Raw genomic sequence first — 18278 nt, 5'->3', positions numbered from 1 at the left:
AGATGCGGTCTGGGGATAGAAGCCATCACTCCACATGTTTTCTTTTTAGAGGACAGCTGGACAAAAGGCTCTCCTTCACAAAGGACTGGGGAAAGCAGTTTGGTTAATGGTCCTTTACCCAGAGGCCAAAAGGTGAAAGGTCATAGTAAGGCCTTGTCTTCCAGGGTGATATTCCTACTGGGAGGCCTGGGGGTTGACTGCCCTGGCTGAGGCCCAGAACAACTCGTTGGCTCTCTAACCAAAGAAAGGAGCACTTTGTTTCCAAGATTCTGATGCAATGGGAAAGGGGAAAAGGAGAGTGGGCAAGACCCAGGCGGCCACTTTTCCCTTTTGCTTTCTGACTCTGCGCTGGATGGTGGGCAGAATTCCATTGTTCACTCTGTGATGCTTATCATCCCCATTTTTGATTAGCATGCACTGAGCACAGCATGGAACTCGTGCTATGCTGAGTAAGCACTGCCTCATTTCGCTGTCACAACCATCTGCTGTAGGGTGCTGTTATTACCTTAGCATCCCTGTTCAGATGATCTGGCCACTGAAGTTGGAGATATTTTCCTGACCAGCTCCATGCTTGTGGTCTGTGTTTTGTCTTGTATACATGCAGATCCTCTCAGACCGTGCTAAAGGAGGACCAGAAAGACAAAAGGGACCCTAACAAGAACCCTGGTTCATAGCCTGGAAAGCAAGAAGTAGAGGTTCAACAGAAAGAAGGACATATACAGAAATTACAGTCTCCACCTCTAGCTATCCTTGCCTTCTTTCCTTGCTCAGAAGGACAAAAATCACCATCTACTAACCAATCCAGAATTCTAGACATTTGTGTTGGGTCTTCTCTCCCATTTGCTCTCCTATATCTACCCATTTGTCTCAACCAGCAGGTATGCTTCAAGGTCAAGTTGAAGGGGGCACTGAGGGTTTCCATAGGAATGTCCTGAAGAAATCAGCACAAGTTGTGTTATTGGCCTTGATCAAAACACATTAATTTCATAAACTGCTTTGTAAAATGGCAACTCTTGTCCAACTACTCAGGGATAATGAAACATTCAAATCATAAAATAAAAAATAATACCCAGGCGAACAATTTAAAGGAGGAAGGATTTATTTGGGGATCATAGTTTTAGGTATATCAGACAATTGTCTGTTGGCTCCAATGCTTCTGGGTGCATGAGTGGAAAGGCAGAGAATTGTGACAGGAATGAGGTGTCTCACCTCATGGTGGACAGGAAGGAAAGAGAGAGGGAGGGAGGGAGAGGATGAGGGAGGGAGAGGGAGAGCAAGAGCAAGAGTGAGCAAGCAAGAGAGAGAGAGAGAGAGAGAGAGAAGAGAAAAAGAAAGCTGAAGAAAAATAAAAGGCTGAAGAAAAAGCTAATCTTCCAAGGCCCCACATGCAGTAATGTCATAATCTGCCAAAGGATAGTGGCAGTTGAACGTATGACATCTGTAGCAAGATCATAAATGACATGGGAATTTCCACCATGGTCTCCTGGATGGCCAACTTTTGGAAAGCCATTCATAATGTGACTCCTAAGCAACTCTGTAGAGGGGTGAATGTGGTTTCTTGTGGCTGGCCAGCACTGCTTTGCCAACAGTAAGCAGACAACCAAAGTAAGTAGACCTCTAGCTCCAGGTGACATCTTAACCACAATCCTCATAACAGATCTGCAGCCAGACCCAACCAGGAAGCTACCCCTGAATGCCTAACCTACAAAAATGGTGAGACAGTAAGGTTCCTAAATGTTAGGGTAACATGTTACCCAACAAATAGCAATAAATACATTATAAGCACCTTGTCCTAGGATATCAAGATGTAAATCCAGACATGCCTGGCCCCAAAGTTCATGCCCATGGGGAAGGAGCAATTTCCAAGTGCACATATTCTGAGCAATGATAATGATACATTACCTCCCACTGTCCCTCCAACCACAGGACAGCTGCTTGGGGAATAATGCAGCATATTTACACAGTCCACTCGCACCTGTAATTCTAGCTTCTCAGGAGGTTAAGATCTAGAGGATCAAGGCTCAAGGCCAGCCTGGGCAGAAAAGTTTACCAGATTTTATCTCCAAAATAACCAGCAAAAAGCAGAGGGTGGAGCAGGAGGCTTAAGTGGTAGAATGCCAGCCTAGAAAAGTGCAAGACCATGAGTTTAAACCCAATTACCTCCAAAAAAAAAAAGAAGAGGAGGAGGAGGAAGAAGAGGAGGAGGAGGAAGAGTAGGAAGAAGAAGAGGAGGAGAGAAGAAGGGAAAAAAGAGGAGGAAGGGGAAGAGGAAGAAGAAGAAGAGTAGAAGTGTTGATGCTAAAACCAGACCAATCTAGGTTTAGGAGATCTGAGGGCTACCCACTTGCTGGTGACACCTGGCTACCTCCTTATTTTCTGAGGATCTGTGGGGAAGATGATTTTCATCTGGTATGGAAGCCTCCACTCACCCGTCAGAGCTTTCCGTCCTTGTCTGGACCTGCCTAGGGTTCCAGCTATCTCCCTCTGGATGCCCAGGCTGCTGGCCTTCCTCTACCCTTCCTGCTGGGGGAAAGTCAAGGACACTTCTCCTCAGCCTAGCCCTGGGGTCTGGAAGCCCACCCTTTTTTTTTCACTCTCTTTTCCATCGTCCTTGCTCAGCAGGGCACTTGACCTTCCAGGAAGGACCTGATCCAAGCGCTCCAGCTCCCTTCCTCCCAGGCTGCTCAGAATTCCAGGCTGCATAATATAGACAAAGCGCCCTGGCTCACTTTGAAAGTGTCTTGAGAGCTTTTGATCTCTAACCAAAAAAAAAAGGCATTTATTATCAGAGACTGTTTGTACCAAGTTAGAGTGACACTGAGAGACAAAGTGAATTCTCTTTACAGTTGGGGGAGCTTCCAAATAGAAAATGGGAGGCCCAGGGTCGGCGATGGCCAAAAAACAACCATCTATTTCCCAGGGAAGAAAGGAGGACCATAAAGTAAGTCTGCCTCACCCATCGAGCTCCAAGGAGGAGGCAAGGGGAGGGAGTGCAGAGCTCAGCCTTCCCTCCTCTGGGCTTGGTGGCCTCAGCATGTCTGTCTGAGGCCTCCTGTCCCCAGACCCATCTCCCTTGCATCCATGAAGACCCTCACTATTCTGTTAAAGGGGAAGGCCCAGAAGTTGATTGCTGATACTCTGGACAGCATTCTGAACATTAGAAACCAGTCACCTGCCTCTGGCTCCTCCCTGAGCCATCTTCCCGGAGCTTTCAGACCCATTACTCCAACATGAACCTTACCTTATCAAACAAGGAAATTAAGGGCCTTTGGAACCAAAGACTTGGGTTCAAGTTCTGCCCTACCACTTTGTAGGCTTTTTGGATGACCTGAGATGAGTTCCTGCTATTCCCAGCCTCCGGTGTCCTCGGATAATATACATAGAATGACCAATACCCAGCTCGACAAGAGCTAGAAGCTCTAAAACAATGTCTACAGTTAGGCAGGGTACATATGCTCCTACTGTTATAGGTGAAGATATAAAAGCCCAGAGAGGGTGGGTCACCATGCCAAGATCCCAGAGTCCATTTGGTACAGAGCTCAGCCCATGACTTACACCATATTCCCAACCACCATCCCACCAGGTCCCACCTGTAACATGGAGATTCATTCTATAGGCAGGAGAACTGTGGGGACAAATGGGAAGCAGTCAAGGAATCATTTAGAGCCCAGTGCTCCCTTGATGAACGTTGTGACCTCTAGTAAATTATCCACATCCCGGGTGCCTCTGTTCTCCCATCTTTAAACTGGCTAATAAAAACCTACCTGGGGGCTGTTGGGATGATGACAAGGAGGCGCAGTCAATGAATGCTTCCCAGTGCCTGGGGCATCCAGGCTGAAGATCTACGCTCACTGAACATTGGACTGGTTTCTGGTTTCCTGAGATGGAGGAATCGGGCCCAGGGCATCCTCCCAGTCCATCGAGGCCTGGAATGGGGGCTCAATGAGATCAATGAGATGAGAAAAGGTATCTCAAGGCACTAACTAGACAGAGCCATGACTGGAGACCAGCTCTCCTCACATCAGCTGGACATCTCCTGGGATGTCCACTTCAATAGACTAAGAAGAGTGTCGGGCACACAGGCCAAGCTGTTGGGCAACCCAATTTTGAGCAATTCTTTAAAAGAGGGTAATGTCCCCACAGAGCACATGTTGGCCGTATTAATAAACCTTCTGGGTTTGATCTCTGTTTTAAAGGCATTCATTAATCACCCTCCATTCTATTTTTAAATAACTCATGCCTAGCCATTCACCAGGCCCTGCTCTTTCTCCAAATCTGGATTTTATTCTTTGATTTTTTTTTTAAAAAAAAAGCTATCTTTTTTTGTTTTTAAATGAGAACTGAAATAATTTCTTTATGTTAGCTTCAGGAGTGGGGAACTAGAGAAAGTTCCTCTTTGCATACCAGCAGCTTGTAAACTATAGAAAGTCAGGGCTGAATTTTTCAACAGCTTAATGCATATCTAGAGCTGGGTGTCAATGTCTCATGCTTGTAATCCTAGCTACTCAACAGGCTGAGATCTGAGGAGTGTAGTTCGAAGCTAGCCTAAGCAGAAAAGTCCATGAAACACTTATCTTCAATTAATCACCCCAAAAAAAGTAGTAGAGTGCTAGCCTGGAGTACACAAGTTTAGGGACAACACCCAGGCCCTGAGTTCAAGCCCCAGTACAGTTCAAGCCTGTGTGCGTGCTTATGTGCACACATTTCACCATACATTAACAAAACTAATTATCCTGGTAACACAGATAGTATAATCCATCTTTACTTTTACCCTGTCTAATGATTGTATCTTTAGAAGGCTGTATTTCCTGTCAGTCTAGAACCAAGCAAGGTGTTTCTTACTGTTGCCATGATTCCTTTACTGATGCTCCCAATATCTAACCACATCTGGTACCAAGGGTCTTCATAAGTATTTGTTGGGGACATCCCAACGATGTATGTAGTACTCTGGGGAAAGCTGCTAAGGAGGGAGTTTTGCTGATTCAACCAAACTTCTTCTCCCTTGGTGTGATACAGAACCCATCTTCACATTAAAGACCTCTTTTTTATGGTTCACACAAGGAGAACCTAGCCTATGGGTCAGACGTTTGACCCAGACATGAGCAGAAATCCAAATGTCTGGCACTGCAGTTGGTTCAGGGACACGTGAGCCAAGAACCAGCCAGAGTCCTCCAAGAGACTGAGAGAGAAGTTTGGGTACATAGTTCTGTGCTGTCCAATATAGAATAACCATTAGCCATAAGTCGCTTTATAGAGCTCAATTTAAATTTACCCAAACTAACTAAAATTAAACCTTCAGTACTCAGTCACACCAGCCATACTCCAAGTGGCCAATGGTCAGATAAGCAACAGCACACATCTGTACAGCACAGCTAGAAGACAGTTGTCTCCATTTTGGAACCAGACCACAATAGACTTCTTTCTTTCCTTCTTCTTTTGCTTAGGTTTGTTTGTCTCAAGTTTCTATCACATAGAACATAGTTTTGACAAATGCTACTCATACTTTAGCAAACTTGCACAGGTGTGTAGTTCATCGAGCAAAGTCTTCATCGGTGATAGGTCACAAGACCAATTCCAATAACAACCATCAGTTTCGCCTCCCACTTTCAATCAAGCAAGAATCTTTTCTTCCAGGTACTGATCATTGCTTGGGGAGGGAAGTACTAGCGATCCAATCCTGGGTTTGACCTTAGTGAATACTCTACCATTAAGCATCATCCCCAATTCTTCCAATGTCATAGCTTGCATTATCTTGCTGTCCTGTTCAGAATACCCAGAAATGTTAGACATCCAGGAGAAAAAGAAAACTCACCCCAAGAAACCTTATTTTTTTTGTTCTCTTCCTCAATCACTTACTAATTATGCCTCAATATTCTCATCTGAGGATTTAACGATTTTACCTGACTGAAGAGAGAAGGGATAGACCAGACGGCCTCACCAAGATCCATCAAAATCTACTCAAAGAGTCTTCTATTTTAATTAAGGTTATGTCTTCCAGTTAGGTGTCTGAAGGGCAAAAAAACATGTGCTTCCCCCATTAAAACAACAAAAATTCATCCAGACTGCAACAATATCCAGCCATTCTTTTACTACTAGCAGTCACTCTAGGAATGCCAACAGCACTACCCAAGAGCCTGAGCCTGTCCTGCTAATTGGTCACCAGTGCAATAACCTGCCAATCTCCTCAGAGACCTCCTTAACAAACCTGATCTCTGCTTCAAGTCCATGACTCTGACTGCAGTTATCAGACCAGGAATAGATCTCTGATCCAAATCACAGCCAAAGGAAACTGTGATCAGGACAAACACTTGCAAACCAGGGGCCATCAGGAGCTACAATAAGAGAAGAGAATAAACTTTACATCCAAAACATCTGGAAGAGACAGAGAGAGAGAGAGAGAGAGAGAGAATGAATTTCTCCACTGACATTTCTAGACTTTTTCTAAGGCACAAGAAACCTGTCGATTGGATCTTCCAGAATAGTTAACACAATGTCTCCCATGCCACAAGTCTTCATATCAAAAGGTAGAATTAGTATCTCCTACCTTCAGGATCATGTGACCATCCATGACTTCGGCGGCAAGGCCATAGAAGGAAATATAGCTTTCCTGTAGCTCTTAGGACACATTGATCTTTGGACACAACCACCATGCTCTGAGGATGCACAGGACACATAGAGAGGAAAGAAGTTTCCGAGATGTCTTAGCCAACCAGCAGACGGCAGCAATCACCTGCCAGGGACATGACTGTGCTCTCTTGAAAGGAGATCTTCCAGTCCCCATAAAGCCAACCCAGGTGAATCTACATGAAACAGACGTGAGACTCTCTATCTGAGCCCTGTACAGGTAGCAGGTTCAGGAGCCATGGGTGATTGTGGGTGATTAACACCACCAAGCTTGAGGGTGGTTTGTTCTGCAGCAGGGGACCAGCTAAACAATGATGGTCTGTCTTCCGTTTATAACAGGCAGTCCTATATCCTTACTCCAAAGCCTTCATCCTGGCTTGAGCTAGTTCACATGGGTTTGTTTGACCTGCAGTGAAGAGTGACACTTATTGAACTTCCTTTTCCTCACTTTAAACAGAAGTGGGGAGCAAATGAAGGCTTCCATTGCAATCCTCATTCCTCTGTTGCATTCACATATGAGTCTTGACTCTTCCATGTGGATGTGGACAGGGACGTAGGAATTTTGAGCTTTTCCATCCTCTGAGGGACTCATTGTAAGATTTTTCATACAGTGAACATTCAGCCTCAAAGATGATTACCGGCCACACATGCATGACTTCAGCTTAGAACAAGGACTGTCCTTGGCCCAGGCTATAACCAGCGACCAGCCCATCACAATGCAGATGCACACACTTCCCCCACCCGTCAATTTGTGCAGAAGAATAAACCATGACCCAAAGTCCTGGGTGACATGGCTGCCTGTACCCCCTAAGGGTGAGGCCCACGCTACTGTCAGGAAGCTCCGGATACACAGGCACATAAGGATGAGCAGGACCTTTAGCCACACATTCTAGAGACCCACCATCAGAAGCAAGGCAGGTAAGAAGGGATTTGAAAAGTTGTGATTCATCAAGCCAGTTCGAGGAGTCAGAATGGACCTGCTGCTTGTGATTATCCTGTACCGTCTCCTGACAAAGTCTGTCCTGGAAAGTTTCCCAAGTCCTGGCAGTCCACCAAATTCCATGCAATCCATTGATTTCAACAGGGTCTTGCCATATGTGGCAAGGAGACATGACCCGACCCAGTATCTTCTCCAGGGATGGGGGTGTGCTGGCCGCAAAGAGGGCAGAACAGCCAGCCTTGGAAGTGCCTCTGTTGCTGGGGGGGAAGATTAAAATCAACGCCAGTGTTACACGCGATCTCCACACTGGTGAGACCAAAGGCCCAACTTCCCCTGTCCTAACTGCTTCTAGGCATAAGGCTCCAACCAAACCATTCCATTTGTTAAGTGAGACCAGGTTCCTCCTTGCTTTTTCCTGAGTAGTATGGGTTCAGTTGCCTGCCACTCACAGGATTATTCAAATAAGCTAATCATATCCTCCCCAGAAGGACACAAGGCACCTTACCAACGCATACAGACACCCCATCCTCTTGTCACAACAAAGTCTCTCCCAGCCCTGTTTGTGCATCCTGTGTCGCCTGAATGCAGCCCCTCCCAATCCCCTGACCTGTGACCCCACAGGCAGTTAGTGCCTTCTTTCCCAGGCTATGACCCTATGTGACTAACCAGTTATTGGTGACCCGCCCCCCCCCCGCCTCCCACCTGACATGGACCAGGTGCCACCTCTGCTCTTCAGAGCGCTCCTGGCCCATCTCAGCTGTCCTTCAAGAGTCCTGAGACCAGGTGAAGAAATGCAGTCATCAGCCTCATTTGACAAAAGTTCAGAGACTTTCTGAAGGCCACAGACTTCATCTGAATGCACAGCCCACATCTTACAGGTTAGATTTAGGAGACTTTGGTTCCTGTGAAGGCATTTGAGGTCCAGGGCCAAAATAAGCCAAGATGACACATTCCTCTATTCATTCACGGTGGCTATACTCAGCCACTATGATCAGAGTAACTCACTTCTCTTATTTTAAAAGTTTCTAACCTTGAGCCAGGTGTCAGTGGCTCATACCTGCAATCACAGCCACTCAGGAAGCTGAAATCTAATGACCAAGGGTCCAAGCCACCCCAGGCAGGAAAGTGTGTGAGACTCCTAGCTCCAATTAACCACTAAAAGGCTGGAAGTGGAATTGTGATTCAAGTGATAGAATACTAGCCTGAAGCCAAGAAAAAAGGAACTGAATTCAAGCCCCAGGACCAGCACACACACACACACACACACCAAAAAAAGAAAATGAAAGAAAGAAAAAAGAAAAGAAAGGTGTCCAGTCTTGGAAGTGGAGGTGTGGTTCAGGTGGTAGAGCACCAACCTTGAGCAGAAAAGCTAAGCAAGAGCAGGAGGCCCTGAGTTCAAGCCCAATTAATCAATCAATTAATTAATTAAATGTTCCCAGTCTTTCAGAGAGAAACAAAGTCCAAGATTGGACTATGTTACGGTTACAATATGGCAGATACCAAGGACTTTCCGTGGCCCTGTGTCACGTACACACCATCACAGTGGTCTCAGGAGACACTTCCCCAAAGACTGGCTGATTGGACCAGTCGGTCCCTAATGGTTAGAAGTTGGATGTGTGTGTGAGTGTATGTGTGTGTGTGTGTGTGTGTGAAAGAGAGAGAGAGAGACAAGTCAATGCTGCCGACCTGTATCCACATTAGGTCAAGGGCAAGTTCTCAGCAACTGGTCCCAGAGGCCAGGCTTAGTATGTCAGTAAAGGTCATGGCACCAAAACTCACTGCCTGAATGTGGCAGGAATAAACCACAGAGCAGGTGACCCTGTCCCCTCCCCCCAAAATTAAGAAAATACAAGCAGTCCACAGGCCACCAGAAGCAGGACACATACTACCACTTGAGCCATGCCTCCAGAACATTTGGTCTCATTTTTCAGTCTTATAGGGTTTTTTGTTTTTGTTTTGTTTGTGACCAGGCCACTTCTACCTACCACTTCTACCTACCACCACATCTAGCTTTTTCATTGAGATGGGGTTTCACTGACTTTTTGTTTGGGGCCAGGGCTGGCCTCAAACTGTGACTGCCTTCTGAGTAGCTGGGGTTACAGGTCTGAGCCTCTACTCTCAACTCCTAAACCCAAATTTATAAGTTTAAAAAAATCTGAGGTTCATCTTGCTTAAGTAACTGGCCAAGGTTGTGTACTAGAAGTCATAGTAGGCTGAAGTTTGAATTCAAATCTGTCTCTAAGTTCTCATATTTTTTAGTTGGTTGTAGGGCTTGAACTCAGGGCTTGGGTGCTGTCCCTGAGTTCTTTTGCTCAAGGCTAGCACTCCACCACTTTGAGCCACAGCACCACTCCCAGTTTTCTAATGGTTAATTGGAAATAAGAGTCTCATGGACTTTCCTGCCCACGCTGCCCTTAAACCACAATCCTCTAATCTCAGCCTCCTGTGTAGTTAGAACCAGGTATGAGCCACCAGTGCCCATCTCAATTCTCACTTTTGATACTAAAATGTCCCAATGGCTTAATCTCTCTCCCCGTGTTACCAAGGGAGACAGGGCTCTCCCCATCTCCCCCACCAGCTGCTCATACCAAGAACTTCTTGGTGCTTTTTCAAAGCACCTTGAATACTTAAGTGTTGTTTGTTCCCTTATTTGTCTTTGAGTTCCAGCACTCAGGTAATACCTGGAGTGCATAGTAGGTCCTCAGAAAGCGTTTGAGTGACTCAACCCCTCTTGCATAGCATAGGGTTCCAGCCCTCATCTCTCAACCCAATCTGAGAATGAGCTTCTTTATTTCCTTTCATTTTTTTAAGCCGGACAATAACTCAAAAGATTTATTAAAATATATGGAAATATTCAACTAGTCCATGCATAAAACAGCCACATGGTATTCACTCATTGATGCCAAGCTACTTTTGGCACAGATTGGCCAAAAGACAGGCTTGGGGATATTTACTGAGAGGATAATTTGGGGGAAGAAAGTAACATGCAATCTATTTATTTATTTTTAATTGACCCATGATAATTATACAGCATGATGTTTCAGTACATGTATGCAATAATACCTAAAGATTAAATTTGAATATTATAGTCACCATCTCAAATCTTGGCAAATTCTCTGTGCTAAGGATGTTCCAAAGCCTCTTTTCTAGCTGTTTTGAAATATTATGGTTTATTTGTAAGTCAGCAAGGGCCCCTGTAGAGCAGCTACACAAGCTGGGGTGAGGGTCAGGCATGAAGCCTGGTCCATGGCCCAGCAGGTGGCCCCTAGTTCTACTCCCTTAAGCTCCACCCTCCAGGAAAGGCCATCTGGATCCAGCCCTCCCCAAGTACCCAAGATATTTGTGTCTCTACACCGGAGCTGGGCCCCTACTTCTTGCCAACCATTCATAAGAAAGGGAAAAAAGATTTAAAAATCTGGAGCAAGTGACTCATGAGGAAATATGAAGAAAAGCCCAACAAGCCTCAAATATGTTTATCTTGGCTCTGACACCAAGAGGGGATATGATAAGGGCCTTGAGTCAGAGGATGGCCACATGTGTAGCGTGGGCTGCCTGGAAGGGACCCAAGGGGCAGCCACAGATGGGATGCAGGAGAATAAGATGTGGGATCTGTGCTGCAGGGAAAAATGGTCCCTGGAGCCTAGGAATGGCTTTCCTGGGGTGTGGGGCGGGGGCGGGGGGTGAGGTGGGGTGTTAGGGTTGGGGACCAGTGCCAGAAATGTTCAACACATCCTTTCATGTTGGCTATATTTGGCTTCAGCAACCAAGAGACTATGAGGGTTTTCATTTAGTAAACACTACACACACACACACACACACACACACACACACATGAGTCAAGCACAGTACCAGGCTCAAGGCATGCTGGGTGAATAAATACAGGTACTCTTCATCTGTCTGGGGCAAGTCCTTGGGGGTGTTTGCCTTGGCTGTCCTATCTGCCCAGTGGGCCCATGGGCTATTAGAAGGCCCTCCAAATCACCATGACAAGACAGATAGGTCTATTTGCTCACTGGATTCCCATGACTACCTGCCCACATTGATATCTAAATGGCCCTTGACAGAAATTAAAAGTCCCCCACCCCAGGTTCTTCTCCCAGGCCCACACTGGGTCCATTCCCTTTCCTTTATCACTTACCACATGCTTCCTAACTTTATTTGTTAGAGTGATTGTCCTACTCAACCCAGTTGCTATGCCTCAGACCATGTGATACTCAACTTCCTGTCTCTGTAATAAAGGCCTGATAAAATCAATTCAAAGCCTGAAAGAGTAATGTAGAGAGACTACAGAGTGGAGTGAACTGCTTCATCTCATGGTGGCTAGGAAACAGAAGGAGGGAGCACAAAGGAAGGAAGAGGGAGACAAAATATACCCTTCAAGGACATGACCCCAATAACATGTCTCTTCTGAGGCCATACCTCCTAAAGTTTCACCCTCTGCCTAATAGCTCATTAAGATTTTTTTATTTGGTTGATTGGTTGGTTGGTTGATTTTGAGCTCAGGGCTTAGGCACTGTCCCTTAGCTCTTTCCACTCAAAGTTGGCGCTCTAACACTTGAGACATACCTCCACTTGTGGCTTTTGGGTGGTTAATTATAGATCAAAGTTTCAAGCCTGGACTGACTTTAAACCACAAACCTCGGCTCTCAGGTTCCTGAGTAGCTAGGATTATAGGCGTGAGCCACCAGCACCCGGTTTTTGTTAAGTTTTGAATCTATGAATGGACCCATCCATTGATGGAGGTCAGAACCCTTATAATCTAATAATCACCTCCTTTAGGGCCCCGCCTCAGAAAAGTGCTACATTAGGAACGAAGTTCTCAACCCATAAGCTTCCGGGGGACATTTCAGATCCAAGCATAACAGATGGTTATGGTTATAAACAACAGAAACAATTCATTGTTCACAGCTCTGGAGTCCAAGCTCTGGATGCCAACATATTCTGTCTGGTGAAGGCTTGTTTTCTCTTCAAAGATATAGCTATGTTCTGTGTCCTTGAATGCCAGGGGGCTTAGTGCTCCCTCAAACCTGTCTTATAAAACATTAATTCTAATGCCATTAATCTCTTCTCTTAGATCCCAATTCTTCTTTTTTAGATGGGGGCAGAGTATTTAGGGATTTCAACTCAGATCCTCTTTCTTGCTAGCCAAGTACTCTTTCTTCCATGACTTCAGCCTTGCAGTGTGTGTGTGTGTGTGTGTGTGTGTGTGTGTGTCCTAGGGCTTGAATTCAGGGCCCAAGCACTGTCCCTGAGGTGTTTTGCTCAAAGCCAGCACTCTGCCACTTGAACCACAGCTCCACTTCTGGATTTTGGGAGTAGTTAATTGGAGATAAGAGTCTCATGAGCTTTCCTGCCCAAGCTACAATCTTCATACCTCAGCCTCCTTAGTAGCTAGGATTATAGGCCTGAGCCACCAGGGCCTGACTCAGCCCTGCTTTTTGCTGGTTATCTTGGAGGTAGAATGTAGCAAATGTTTCTGCCCCAGCTATCCTTGAACTAGTACCCTCCAGATCCCAACCTCTTGAGTAGCTAAGATTATAGGTGTGGGCCACTGGTACCCAGTTTTCATTTCTTAATACTACTGCATTTGGATATTCTGTTCCAACATACTTTTGGAGGTATACCATCATTCATCCCATAGCAGTAATGTATTTCTAACTGCTTTGTGTGCTACACCCTCACCCACTCACACACAAAGCCCCACATCCACCTACCCATGCCTCTATTCTTTCTCTTTTCTGGAGCATTTAGCTCCTTCCACACTCTGTACAATTACTTGTATTTTGTTACGTGCTTATTATCTGTCTCTTCTCCTGGCCAGGTCTACTGCACACAGTTGTAGAAATGACCCAAGGAATAGTTAACCATCCTGAGACATCATCCCTCCCCTTACTTTGTCCCTGTCACCTGCAGCCAGCTGTTCCGTTCCACAGTTCTAGCAATTAACCATCAGAAAACCAGAAGTGGTGTTGTGGCTCAAGTGGTAGAGCATTAGCCTTGGGCTGAAGAGCTGAGGGACAGCGCCCAGGCCCAGTGTTCAAGCCCCAGGACTGGAAGAAAAAAAAAAGATAAAGATAAAGAAACTATGTTATTTGTGGGAAAATGGATGGAACTGGAGATCTTCATGTGAAGCCACATAAACCAAGATCAAAAAAGCAAATACTGCACGTTTTTGTCTCACACGCGGAATCTAAACTTTAAAAAATCATGCAAAAAATGTAAAAGCAGAGATATTTAAGGAATGAACTAAGAAGTGGGGATGGGGGAGAGGGTAGGAAGGAAGGAAACGATGGGACAGGTGAATATGCCTGAAGACCGTATATGCTGTACATGTATGCGTGAAAGTAGCATGAGGAAACCCACATACACAAAAAAAATTTTAAGGTGCAGGGAGGATAAAAAGAGTAATTGAAGGGGTGACTAATCAAAGTATACTATATGCATTGTGGAAAGACCACAAGGAGACCTCTTTGTATACGGTGATGCTAGCTTGGGGTTTTTTTAATGTTTACTGTCCTGGTCAGGAGTTTTGAAGGGCATGATTGTGGAAGCCCAAGCTTCGCGAGGCAGGAGGGGCTGGGAGAGAAGACTCGAGTATATTTAAGGAGAGAGGCCCAGGGGAGCCTCCTGACATCTTCCTCGCCCATTCTAACTTGAATCGGAGAGTTCTGCCTTGCTTGGTTTTATTTGTATATATTTCTGGGTACCATTTCCTTTGAACAAAGGGATCTGCGGCTCAAAAACAAAATGTTTGAAATCCATTACTGCTTCCTGTACAAGACCAAAGCAAGGAGAAATCAGGAATGGCAGGAGAGGACAGAGCAGGCTTCTGGAAAGAGGGCTGGTTAGAACTTAGACCGGGGTCTGGGGTGAGGGCAGGGGGAAGGGGCTGGGAGACAACAGAGGATCTGGATGAGGCCGTCCATGGGCATGAGATAGTGGCCATGCCCAGGGGGCAGCAAGCAGCTTCCTGGGGTAAGAGCAGGACTCATGCTGACAACCAGGGAAAGGGATGGGTTAGACATAAGGGGAGAGGGAAGAATTTGGTGCCTGAGTCTTAACTCCCATCTCCCTGGTCTCTCATTTGTAAGCAGTGGAATAAAATGAGACTAAAGCAAAACCGTAACTACTGGATGTATTGGTTAAGTTGCTTCTGAGTACCAAGTAAAAACATTAGTGGAACTGGGAAGGTGGCTCAGTGGTAGAGCGCTTGCCTTGCATGCATGAGACCCTGGGTTCCATTCCTCAGCACCACATAAGCAGAAAAAGTCCGAAGTGGCGCTGTGGCTCAATTAATAGAGTGCTAGCTTTGAGCTGAAGAGCTGAGGGACAGCACCCAGGTCCAGAGTTCAAGCCCCACAACTGACAAGAGAGAGAGAGAGAAGACTTAGTGGCTCAAGCCTATAATTCTAGGTAACTCAGGAGACTGAGATCTGAGGATTAGGGTTCAAAGCCAGCCCAGGCAGGAAAGTCCATGATAGTCTTATCTCCAATGAATCACCAAAAGAAAAGCTGTGGCTCAAGTGGTAGAGTGCTGGCTTTGAGCAAAAAAAGCTCAGGGACAGAGCCCAGGCTGAGTTCAAACCCCAGACTGCATGCATGAGTGCACGACACATAGAGAGAGAGGAGAGAGAGAAAGAGAGAGAGAGAGAGAGAGAAGCATAGGGTAGAGGAGGCAGAAGAGAAAGCCAAGAGGAAGGCGTTTCACATGACCTTTGTCCCAAGGTTGTTCCTTTACCCATAGTTGGCTCCATCACTTATCAGCTGGGTGACCCTTGGGTGACCAACTTGACCTCTCTGAGCCTCAGATCCTCAAGTGCAAAATGGTATGACAGTGTTGTAAGACTGGTATGAGGCAATTTAGGATCGCCCACACACCACACCAATGTGTGTGGGCGATCCTAAATTGTCCACAATCCACAGGTAGTAGGTATTTGCCAATAGAAGACCAAGCTTGGCTTGTGGCCAATGGTAGGTTACCATGGAAACCAGACCTGAGCAACAGACAAGCATAAACTAACCCAGACCTCCTAGGCCCAATTACTTTCTAATGTAAATCCTAAATATGACTTGTTTGTTCCCCAGACAGAGGCAGGCTGCCCTCTGGGAGGCCAAGCCCCGACGCCCTCTCACAGACTGAAGCAGAGGCTGAGAAGCTAGTTCTGCATCTCATTTGCGCCCATCTTAATGCATCTCCGTGTTTCCTACCGGGATGTGGCAAATGTTAGGTGAAATTGCTGGTGTCACCCCACCCAACTTGGTCCTGAGTTGACTTGTGCTGGCATTTATGAAAGCTTTTTTTTTTTAATGGATAACTTGATCAACCAGACAGGAAGTTTCTGGGTGGACCTTCTGCTGATAGGTGGGTCCTTAGATTAAACATTTGTTTGGGGGCTGCTGCCTTCCTAGTCTCAGTGAGGGCTGTTATGTCTCCTATGAGAGTTCATCTGTCCCATCAGGCAGCACCAGAGATAGTCCCTCAAAAGGGGACCCACATAACCATCATTTATTAGCGATAAGAATTTGTACTCAATCCTCTGAACCTCAGTTCCCGCCCCCCTCTCACCCCCCCCCCATAGGAATGTAGCAGATGCAGGAGCCTCGGCCTGTGGACAGAGGAGTAGGAAGGGAGAAATCGGGAAAACAGTCAGGCTCTACCTTAAACCAAATCATCCTTCCCAGGGGGTCCGGTGACCCCAAGTTTCTCCTGAGAACTGAGGAGTCAGGGGGTGGGGAAGAATTTGCCCTTTAGGTATCCTAAAAAACAACAACCACTCTCCAGAGATCAGCTAGAAATTTATCATCATAGGACATCAGCAAGTTATATAATGTCTCCAGACCTCAGCTTCCCCATGCTAAATAAAGACATCAGCTTTCTCGGCTCCGGCTTTCTGTTGGATAAGTATTCGATGTTGAAAGACCCAACCATGTCTATGCTTCCAGTAAGTTTCTTGTGCACAGCCACATTGCCCATGCAGGGGCATGCTGTGTGCTTCAGATCTGGCCTCCCCACAAATACCTGCTTTACAGGTGAGAAAAGAGGCCACACCGTGAATAAAGGACTGGGCCTGGACTTGAACTGGGGCCTTTTGACACCCCCCCAAATGGATACGTCTTCCCTTCATTACTCCCTTTCCCAAATTTCTGTGACTTAGGTCCTTTTGTAGGAACACCAGATACATTTCCAAAAACAACTCTTTAGAAGGTCATGACTAAAGACATTTAACTGGCTGATGGGTTAGTCTTTGCCCTCCAATAAACAACCTCTTGCATATAAGTGGACCCAGAATGCAGCTCTTTCAAGATGGGGAAGGAGGGGCTCTGCGGAGGGCAGAATGCCCAGCTGCACCTGCCAGGTCTGTGTAAGATGGAAGAGGCTGAAGAAGAAAGAGTTGGCAAAAGATTTCTCCATCTCTCCCTCAAGTTAGAAATCAGGCAGGGGGGAGGGGAGAGAGAGAGGTAGGGAGAGAGGGAGGGAGAGACAGAGAAAGAGAAAGACTACAAAGCACTTAAGTTATCTCCTGTCAACTCCATTTTAATTAAGCAGAGTCTGCATGCCACCCCCACTCCTTCCGAAGGCTTTGCACTCAGCAAGAGCTGCCTTAGAAGGTCGCAGTTAAGCCTTCAAACAAGCAGCAACCTCAGGAAATGCCAGCAGACCACAGGTGCAGGCATAGAATACCACCCCAACTCCTGCACCCAACCAGAGCACCATGAGAACATGGTTCTGGACCTCCTCCAGGGCCTAGAACCACCGTCACCAGGGAAGACAGCCTTCAGTGGGGCCTGGTTACCCCTGCCAACAGCATGCCCAGGAAATGCTACTAAAACCCTGCAAAAATAGAATTCTTATATTAATCCATGCAATTTCTTTATCTTTCTTTCTCTCTTTCTTTCTCTATCTTCTTTCATTCCCTCCCTCCTTCCCTCCCTTCCTTCCCTTTCTCTCTCTCTCTTTCTTTCTTTCTCTCTCTTCTTTTGTTCTCTCTCCCTTCCTTCTTTCCTTCCTTTCTTTCTTTCTCTCTTCTTTTCTTCCCTTCCTTCCTTCCTTCCTTTTTTCTCCCTCTTTCTTTCTCTCTTTTCTTTTGTTCTCTCTCTTCCTTCCTCATTTCCTTCTTTCCTTGTTTCCTTCCTTCCTTTCTTACTTTCGTTCTTCTTTCTTTCTTTCTTTTCTTTTCTTTCCTTCTCTGCCAGTACTGGGGCTTGAACTCAGGGCCTGGGCACTATCACTTAGCTTTTGTTTTTTGCTCAAGGCACTCTACCTACCACTTGAGCCACAGCTCTACTTTTGGCTTGTTGGTAATTAATTGGAGATATAGTCTCTTGTGGGACTTTGCTGCCAGAGCCAGTTTCCAACGTTGATCCTAAGTTCTCCACTTCCTACGTAGTGAGAGTTACATGTGTAAGCCACCAGCGCCAGGCACATCTGTATTTCCTGGTCATTTTTTTCCCCCAAATGCTAGCCAGACTTCTACCTTAGTTTCAAAACTCTCCAGGTTTCCACCTTCCTTCTGAAACGCCAGCAGGTGCGATGGAGACGCCAACTCCACTAGGCAGGGCAAGCCTGGCTGGAACTCAACCCCACCTCCACTGCCCAGCTCTGCTCTGCCAGGTCCTGAGCCCCAGGCAGCCTGAGGCTTCAGGAAGATCTGGATGCTTCCACACCACCAGGCCAGCCCCGCCTTCCCCCCTCCCAGCCCTCACACAGCCAACA

Source organism: Dipodomys ordii, unplaced genomic scaffold (genome assembly GCF_000151885.1).
Source record: "Dipodomys ordii isolate 6190 unplaced genomic scaffold, Dord_2.0 Scaffold7, whole genome shotgun sequence".
NCBI lineage: Eukaryota > Metazoa > Chordata > Mammalia > Rodentia > Heteromyidae > Dipodomys > Dipodomys ordii.
This window is presented reverse-complemented; position numbering follows the sequence as displayed.